Source organism: Pinus tabuliformis, chromosome 6 (assembly GCF_031772625.1).
Source record: "Pinus tabuliformis cultivar Carrire ecotype Pingquan chromosome 6, CPIR1, whole genome shotgun sequence".
Classification (NCBI taxonomy): Eukaryota; Viridiplantae; Streptophyta; class Pinopsida; order Pinales; family Pinaceae; genus Pinus; species Pinus tabuliformis.
Window position 1 is genome coordinate 293535291 of NC_142292.1, and position 9568 is coordinate 293544858.

Here is a 9568-nt window from a genome sequence, read left to right on the forward strand (position 1 = left end):
TACTGATAATCCCTTTCTTGTTGAGAGGGATTGTTGAAGATAGCAATAAGAAATATTAAAAATAGAAAATGCTAAAAATAGCACTGCTATAAATAGCAGTTTCATCTAGTGTTGAACTTAGCTATATGGGATGAAAAGTGAAAGTGATAAAAATAGCTTTTCTAAAAATAGCATTTCACATGGATTCTTATTTTAGTTAGTCCCTGGACTAAACATAGGAAGTAATTTTCGAATTTGAACTTAACAACTGTTAGAAAATAAATAAATTAATTCACCATGAGTTAATTAGTTGAGAGAATTAAAACATGAAGTCTATGTGAGGACATGCAATAGTTTCTCCATTAATTGAGGAATTTATCCATCAGTTAAAGAGATAAGGATGAGTTCTATATTGAGTAGTAATTAGTTGGCTCAGTTAACTGAGTCAAGTCTAGTTATATTTGATTTAAACAGTTTGTTTAAATTAATTAAGTTCAATTAGTTAATGCATTCTTGCATATAACTGCTATTCTTCAGATAACTAAATATTCTCTCATGGATAACTCATGCATGTCAGTTTAGATAGAGACCCAGTTGAGTTCATATAGTGGGATAGTGTACTATCAGTTGCTAGGATATTTCTAGATGAATATTCCTTGCATGGAGAAGGAATTTTTTCCAAGAGAATTGCATTTTTATTTCTTCTTGTACAGTGAGTGTGATGAGGCCAAATCACACATGTGGCTTCATTGGACCCCTAGAAAAATTGTGAAAAGAAATAAGGGCTTGGAGGACTTGATGAGGATATATGCTTGTCTATGTACTCCATGAGCTTCATCATCTGATTATAGAGAGAGCAGGAAAGCTTTTGAGTTGATTCTTTTTGTAACTTGGAAAGGATTTCCACTTGTATGATAATACAGAGTTGGGGTTTTATGCTTTGGCTTTCCCCTGGTTATATCTTCTGTGTTATATGTGATTGAATTCTTCTTATCAGTTATGTTTGTTCTTATTGATGTTGCTCAATTCGATTAAGCTTCCACTAAATTGTTTGTAGAGAGATCAAGTATTTTGCTTTAGTATATTGCATTATCAGGAGATCTACAAGTGGGAATTTATACACCTCTCTCCACTCTCTCGCATCCTCTCTCTCTCTCTCACCCTCCATTTCTATTATTATATCTCTCCCTCTCTCCTCTCTCCTTCTCTCTCTCTCTCTTCTTCACCCTCCAATTTTATTACTATATCTCTCCTTCTCTCCTCTCTCCTCCTCTTCCATTCTCTCCATATCTCCTTATTTTTCCCTTTATCTCACCCCAAAACATTCACACTCTCTCTCCATCTCTCCCTTGTCATGCATGATCTCTCTCTAGTTCTCACTCTCTATGTATTTATTCTTCCCTCCCTCTCTCCCTCTCCAACTCCATCTCCCTATCTTTCCCTCTCTCCCCCTCTCTCCTCCTCTTTTTTAAGCATGCTCTCTCGTACTTCCTCTCTCTCCCTTTATCCCCTATCTCCCTCTCTCTTCCCCCATCTCTCTCTATCTCTCTTTTTCCTCCAATCCCCTCTCTTCCCCAATCACTCTCCTCCTCTCTCTCAAGTTCTGGCTCTCATTCTTCCTCTCTCTCTCTCTCTCTCTTACCCTCCAATCCTCTCTCTCTCTCTCTGTCTGTCTCTCTCTCTCTCCAATCCTCTCTCTTCCCCCATCTCTCTCTCTCTCTCTCTCTCTCTCTCTCTCTCTCTTTTCCCTCTAATCCTCTCTCTCCCCCCATCTCTCTCTCTCTTTCTCTGTCTCTCTCTCCAACTATGTTACTTTATCCCTCCCTCTCTCCTTCTCTCTCATTCTCGTCCCCCTACTCTATATTTCTCCTTATTTGTATTTTTATCTCACCCCTAAGCATACACTATCTCTCTCCATCTATCCCTTGTCACTCCCCCTCACTCTCCACTTCTCTATCTATGTCTTTCTTCTTCCCTCCCTCTCTCCTCCTCTCTCGCAAGTCCTCTCTCTCAGCCTTCCTCTCCTACCTTCCTTTGTTTTCCCCCATCTCTTTCCCTCTGTCTCTACCCTCCAATCCTCTCACTATCTCCCTCCCTCTCTCCTTCTCTCTCTACCCCCTCCATCTTTGTGTCTCCATCTCCCTCTCTCATACTTCTCTACCTCTCTCGCTCCTCTCCCTCTCTCTTAGTTCATTCCTCCTCTCCCCTCACCTTTAGTTTATTTCATTCTGTCCCTTGTGACTCCCCCTATCCCTCCATCTCTATCTCTCTATGTCTCTGTTACTCCCTCCCATATATATCTAGAGTTAGTATATATCATTATATATTAATAGATACTATAATATAAAAAATTAATATTATATTAATCCAAAGTTATTAAATATAATAATATTAATATTATAATATACTAATATGAATATTAGATTTAATAATAATAATAATAAGTTTAATATTAATATTAGGGTTAATAATAATTTTTTGCATTGTATTAATAATAATTTGGCCCATAGGCTTAGTATATAATTAGATGTTGATTTCTAATCCTATTCGATATATTTTTGTTTATTTACCATATATCTTTATACCTCTTTTATATTTATTTATTTACCATACCTCTTTTATAAATATGGTCTTTGGCTCATAGGCTTCACCTAAATAAAACCTCTTTTTTGAGAGGTTTATGGATTAAATATAAAAAGAGGTTTTATTTATTTATATTTATATTTATTTATCATACTAAATATACAAAAAATGTTTTATTTATTTACCATACCTCTTTTTCGAATATTTTAAATTTATATTGTGGAATATTTGAAACTCATTTTGGAAAAAATTAAATTGGTAGATTAAGGTCCACGCATTTCGAACCAACCACAAGGTGAAAAATCAAATCATAGGAAAAATCAAATCATAGCAGTAAGTTAAATAGAGAGTCAAGACCTTCCAACAGCTATATGGAAAATGGCTAAAAAAACAGTGATTTTTTTATAGGATAGGAAAAAAAGACAAAATATTATAATTTCATTATTTATTTATTAATTTTTTAAATAATAAATTAATAAATTAAATTAAATATTAAATACAATATATAATTAAATAAATAATTAAAAGTCAAGACCTTCCAACAGCTATATGGAAAATGGCTTTAAAAACAGTTATTTTTTTAATAGGATAGGAAAAAGAGACAAAATATTATAATTTCATTATTTATTTATTAATTTTTTAAATAATAAATTAATAAATAAAATTAAATATTAAATACAATATATAATTAAATAAATAATTAAATACAACTATAATGACTCTAAGTTTCTAAAAATAATAATAAAATTCTAAAATAAGGAAAGCGATATTCAATCATAAATCATTCAGTCAAAAGGTAAAAAATCATAAATAATTTAGTCAAAAGGTAAAAAATATAAATAAAAAAGGAAATATAAATAATATTAAAAATATTTAATTAGTTATAAAAATAATTATCAGAGTTGTAAATTAAACTAAATTTTTTATATGTTTAACTAAATTTTATTTTAATTTTAATTATTTTTTATTTTATTATTTTATAGTTATTCAACAAAAATTAAAAACAATAATTTAGTGAAAGTGGAAAAATAAATAAAAGGAAAAAGAAATAAATTTTGTTATAAAGAAAAACAAAAAATAATTATCATGGTTATAATTTAATTTAAAAATAAATATTATTTTAATTTTAATTATTTATTATTTTATTATAGTTATTAGAGGTAAATAAATAAAAAAGGAAGAAGACTTAGAAATAAAAGTAAAGGAAAAACTAGAAAGAGGACAAAGAGAAAGGAAAGAAAGGGAGATAAGAGGAAAAGGCCAGTGGCTAATGAGTTTCCAAACGTCATCCTCCTCCCTATTAAAATTACTAAACCTCCTCTCAATTTCTATAGCTACCCTAAATTTATGGTGATGAACGGGAGATAAGTTCCAATATATAGGGTTGAGTGGGCATGTCTTTAGCAAGGGATTAAGTGCAGTCTCACACAGCAAAACTACAATCTTGTTATTTCAAAAATATAATCAAAGATGTTCCAAAGCTTACTAATCAACACACAACTTTAAAAGGTACACTCCCTGATGACTCATAACACAAATATATGTTTCTCTGATATCGGGGAAGGTGACTGGAAACACGATTTTTTAATTAACTTGTACACACAGGCTCATTGTGCCTTAACTAAAACATGTGCTTTTCCGACCATTTTCCCTAACAGTATTTTGGCTGAAAGAGCGGTAGCTGCAGCATCACCGCTGCAAAACTAAACTACGATCTAGTTATTTCAGAATGCGATTTAAGGGTTTCCCAGGTCTCCGAGTCCACCCAGAATATCAAACCTGCAATCGCAGATTTCACTTTACTTATACCCCAGTCACAGAATTTTTTTAACCGGATTGTAGAGAAAGGATGGAAATAGGATGTTTGAGTTGGCCTGTGATCACAAGCTGTGAGCAGACGTCATGACGTCACCTACAGGCTGCCCATCTGCACAATAATACCCTCCACTCTTGTGAGGGAAGAAATTCAATTGAATTCATCAACACCATAAAACGCTCCAAGCTTGGGATCGAGGAACTTAAATTTAATTCATCAACACAATAGTAATAATGATAATAATAATAATAAAATGAAAAACAATCTTTCTTGGAAATGAAATTCAAATTCGAAGTACAGTAGTCACACGTTTGTGACCCACGATTATAATTGTTGCAAATGAGATCGGATCCAATTCCAATTGAAGCCATTGAATCTGACTGAAATTTCTTTGATTAACAAGTTCAAGGTTTAGGAATAGTTCCAGAGAGACGTTTCTGGACAGATTGATCCATGTACATCATAAAAATGATTAGCTGCAGCACTATAATTATCCTGTTCCAGCATCCATGGAGGGGCTACCAAAAGATCACACATTATTGGGCAGGGCCAACACTATATCGTCCTCTATGCTCATCCACTCATTCCCCGAAAGAAAACTCGAAACCCAAACCGAATTCGACGCGCAAACTGCTGCTGAAACTTCATTATTCCTGAACTGTCCAGGGATAATAGTGTCTGCATGACTAGGGATCGCATCGTTTATCCCCACGGGATCAAGGGATCGATCCTCACTACAATCTTCTTCTGAAGGCATATGAAACTCAGCCGCAGCGAGTGCGGCAGTGGCCTGGATGTCCTTGGCGAACAATGTGGCGGGGCGAGGCAACGACGAGGAGATGTGCAGAAAATTGAGGAACTCAGATTTCCCCTTGATGCTCAGAGCCGCTACGTTGTGGGCTCGAGATGCCATCTCTGGTATGGGGAATGTCCCGAGCCAAATTCTGGACTTCTTCTTGGGCTCTCGAATCTCTGAAACCCATATGCCCCAACTTCTCATTCTCACGCCTCTGTAAACACGGTGCCGCTTTCCTTTAAATTTCACCCGTGCTTCGCATATCCATTACACAAAAAAGACTCCACTTCGCCAGGCTACTCTGCTTTGGTGGAAGCTGATCCAGTCGCGTTGAATATCGAAGATATGCAGGTTTCGTCAGAGGAACCAGAAATTGAAGAGGAATTTGTTAAAGCAGGGGGAGAAGCAGAATGTGCACATGGACTATGAGCATTCTCATGTTCATTCAAAGTGGTACGCGATGATTCAAAGGGAAAAGCCATGACGCACCCTCACTTGTGTAATGTGTAGTGCAATTAGGCATATATATATACAAGGAAATTTCAGTGTAGTTCGCTAACAGCGATAAAGTGGCTTTGCAACATGCGATGTAAATTATATTACGCTAGCTGGTCCGTACGTACAAAACACCCGAGAGGCCAATTTCACATTTTAATAAACGACCTTTAATTGAGTTGATGGTGGGGGCACGATGGTCGTGTAGCTGATGGTGGGGGCGTGATGTAACAACAGCGACCTTAGACCAACGGTCTTCAATTTTCTTTGTATTATTCTTTGTTGCCCTTTGGAACGTAAAATGGGCCCTTTTTATATTTTCAATAAAATTAATCTAACATGCATTTCAATAATTTTCAATAATTTTTAAAGGTATGAAGTATACGGAAGGTATAGAAGATTGGGAAGATCATTTTGCTTAGATTGGGGAAGATTTGTTTTTCATTGTTGTGTATGTTATAGGTCATTTTTTCACATTTGATCAATGGACCCCTTAATGGGATCAATCAACATCCTATTCCCTCTTGTCATTATCTTGCACAAAGCCCTAAGCATGTCTCTTTCATTCCCCATAGTTTCTTCCCTAAATTGCATCATCGGAACCAGTTTTAGGACTATGGTCTCTTGTTGGACAGTGTTCACATATAGGTTGCTCCACTGTGACTTGTGTTGATCACCTACAGGTTGCTCCACTTTGCACCTACGTTGGTTTAGAAATTCGAGGAAAAGAGAAAAATTTTGGAATCCTCCTCTTTCAGAAACTTGTAGAATTGTTACAACCATTTACCACAGATAAAACATTCGGATCCTATCCTATCCTACTTTGGAGTTTCCATCCCTTATCCTTTAATCCCATCCTCCCATCAAAGCTGGATGTAAAAGCTTAGATTGGTAATTGGATAATAATTCCCAACTTACCCCACTCCTCTATATATTTGCAGTCTTCCATATGAAAGAGGTTGGCTTTTGAAGAGTGATTCTACCCTTATGTTGCTATTGTGAGATGTTTCATTTCATGCACTTAGGGTGATTGGAGGAGCACGTTGTGACAAGGAAATGACAAGTCAACTTGGAGGAACTCTTCTACAAGATCAACACCTATTTATGGTTGTAAACTCCTTCCATTTATATTAATGCAAAGAATTCTTTGATTTCCTATAGGTGATGTTGTTATTTCATATATTTCAATACCATGTTAATCTATTGAATAGTCTTTAGATGGTACTGCATAGATCTTGTAGTTTCTTGGCTTATGTTATCTGTCTGTGAAAATTATAATTTTGGCAATCAAAGCTGGAATTGGAGCATCCAAGCTAAAGAAGGAGTGAAGCTCGCAACATGTTCCATGTAGGATTCATTTTGTCATATATTTAATTTAAGGAAAGCATTTTGTTCCTTGTCTCTCTATTATTTTAGGTTAGCCACCAGCCCTAAGGGAGGTACTTTGGTTCGTAATCACAAATCTCACATAACAGTGCTTGAAGTAGCAAGTTTGTCTTTTGGTTATGCATACAACATCCTAATGAATTATCACCAAAATATGTAAAGTGTGTGTGTATCGTTGTGGTTGAAGTATCAAGTTTGTGTTATGGTTATGCATACAAGGTCTTGAATGAATTATCACCAAAATATGTGAATTGTGGGTGTAGTTGCAACAACTATTCCAAATTTTAAGAATGGGAGTGTGGTACCCCAAAAATATGCTACTTCACATTTTAACCACGACCATGTAAGACCTGTAGATAGTCTTGCTAATGAGAAATCAACAACAGAGCAGATGGATGAAATCTATGTTAATCATGTAACAATTGGAAATCGGCTAGAACAACCATGTGATTGTGAGGACATGAATACGTTCGTTTACGGTGACTTGGCTCAATGGTCCCTGTAGAGAGTTATGTTTCCCTATCATCATATGAGTCAATTCAGAACCGTTTTTAGTTTTCCATGTAATTAGTAGCAATCAATTTATCTGAGCTATGCCATGAATTTGAAAATCTTTGAAGATTTCCCAGCTAAGAAAAGTCCAAAAGTTGATACTTACAATTTTTTTCGGATAAACGTAATAGTGAAAGTTTACAATATATCCTGAACCTATAGCTTGAAGGCTTGCAGTTTTCAGGGTCTATTTCTACTTATTGCTTGGCTTTCAAATTTTGGCTTGTAGTTTTTTGGGAAATGGTTTAATTTTTGGTATGGTTTCTTGTGCCATTTGGAAATATCATGTTGCTAGTTTGGATCAAAAATGGTTTTTCCACCCTATTGTGATGAGTCCAATAACAAAGTTGAACACATCTATGGTTGTGCAAGTGATTATTAAATCGCTCAAATTTTTTGTGTGTGTTACTTTGGATTTTTATGGACTCCATCAGAACAATTCTTGCATAGACTAAGAAGAGGAAAATTGTAATCAGATGTAATATCTATCAATTTTCTACCCCTATAAATTCTATGTTCATCATTTCAATTTCATGGAAGGCTATCTGTCTCTATTTCTCATGGGGAAAAAGCTTAGAAAACTTAATTATGTAGATTTGTAAATTTATGGTTATGAAATTTTCTCAAAGATGAGATATAATTCTGTTGGACTAGACCTCTCTTCTACTTCTGAATTTCCATAACAAGCCTTAGTTATATGTGTTGTAAATTCCTTCTGGTTGTAATAATCCCATAGAAACCCTAAGGTTCGCTACTTCTCACTCATGGCAGTTTTTGTCTGTGCAGTTTCCAAGAGATAGTTCCTTTGAATGTTGGTAATATTTTCGTTGTTGAGGATAATAGCCTTGTATCCAAGTGGGAAGCTATCATTCGTAGAATATTGAATAGGACACTCCAAGCTAAAAATCGAAGTGTAAATTCTATAGTGCTCCTCCTTTTCCATTGAGGGTCAAGGCATATGATTATTTTGGCACCATTGCAGATGAAATACTATCTCCTAAAAAAGATGTTGCTAGCAATGAAGATGTTAATTTGTTGTCTAAAATCATTGGAAAAGATACCATCATAGATTAGCTAGATTCTAGCAATACATATACAACTTAAGGAGTGTCTCCAACTTCTCAGGGAGAGTAGGATCAACCTTGATAGAAGAGTTAATTGATTTAGCAGTACAAGATTTAAAATATGATGTTAATTTAGAGGAGCTATAACAATTCTGGAAGAATTGGAATGAAATGGTATTATGGTTGGAGCCTTTATAGGATGTATTGGATTTTAAAATGGATATTTGTCTTTACGAACATTAACTATACAACATAGGGCTTGACTATAATAATTGGTTTACTTTGTCTAGTTATCATTACAGTTAGGATGGGGTTCATGCACATTTGGATTGTGTTACCTATTCTTTTTCACTGTATACTTTCTCATTTTTCTTGTATGCATTATAGTGCCTTGTAATCTTCATTTCATGCTAGCAGGTCTTGCAATTTCCATCCCCTATTCTAGTTATCATCATTGACCAAATCCAACGCATAGATTTCGGGTTTCTCAGATACCTAAATCCAACCAACCAGGGACTCCTTTATAGAGGCATATCCTTGCCCACATGGCCTTCACTATTTGATAGGAAAACCCTGATCTTCAATTTCCACAATTACCAGATCCAAGTTCCTATCCATTTCCACAGTAACCATATCCAAGCTCTCCTCCATCGTTGTAGTGCTCTCTACAATGACACAACTCGAGAGGGGAAAAATCTTCTTTCTGATTATCCCAATCTTGCATCAAAACCTAAATGAAAAGGATTGCTTAACCAAAAATTTTCTTTTCACATCATAAGATACACCATAAGGTGTGACATATGTGAGAGTTTGACTTGTGATTCCACCTGCGCAAGACAGTGAATGTCCTTGTTGATTACTCTTCCCTATAGTTCTGCATGCCAACGTGATGACATG

General features: G+C 35.1%; 1 pseudogene; it reads right to left on the bottom strand.

Moving 5' to 3' along the window:
- Positions 1-4789: 4789 nt before the first annotated feature.
- On the bottom strand, positions 4790-5435 carry LOC149258484 (ethylene-responsive transcription factor ERF034-like; annotated as a pseudogene).
- Positions 5436-9568: the final 4133 nt, after the last annotated feature.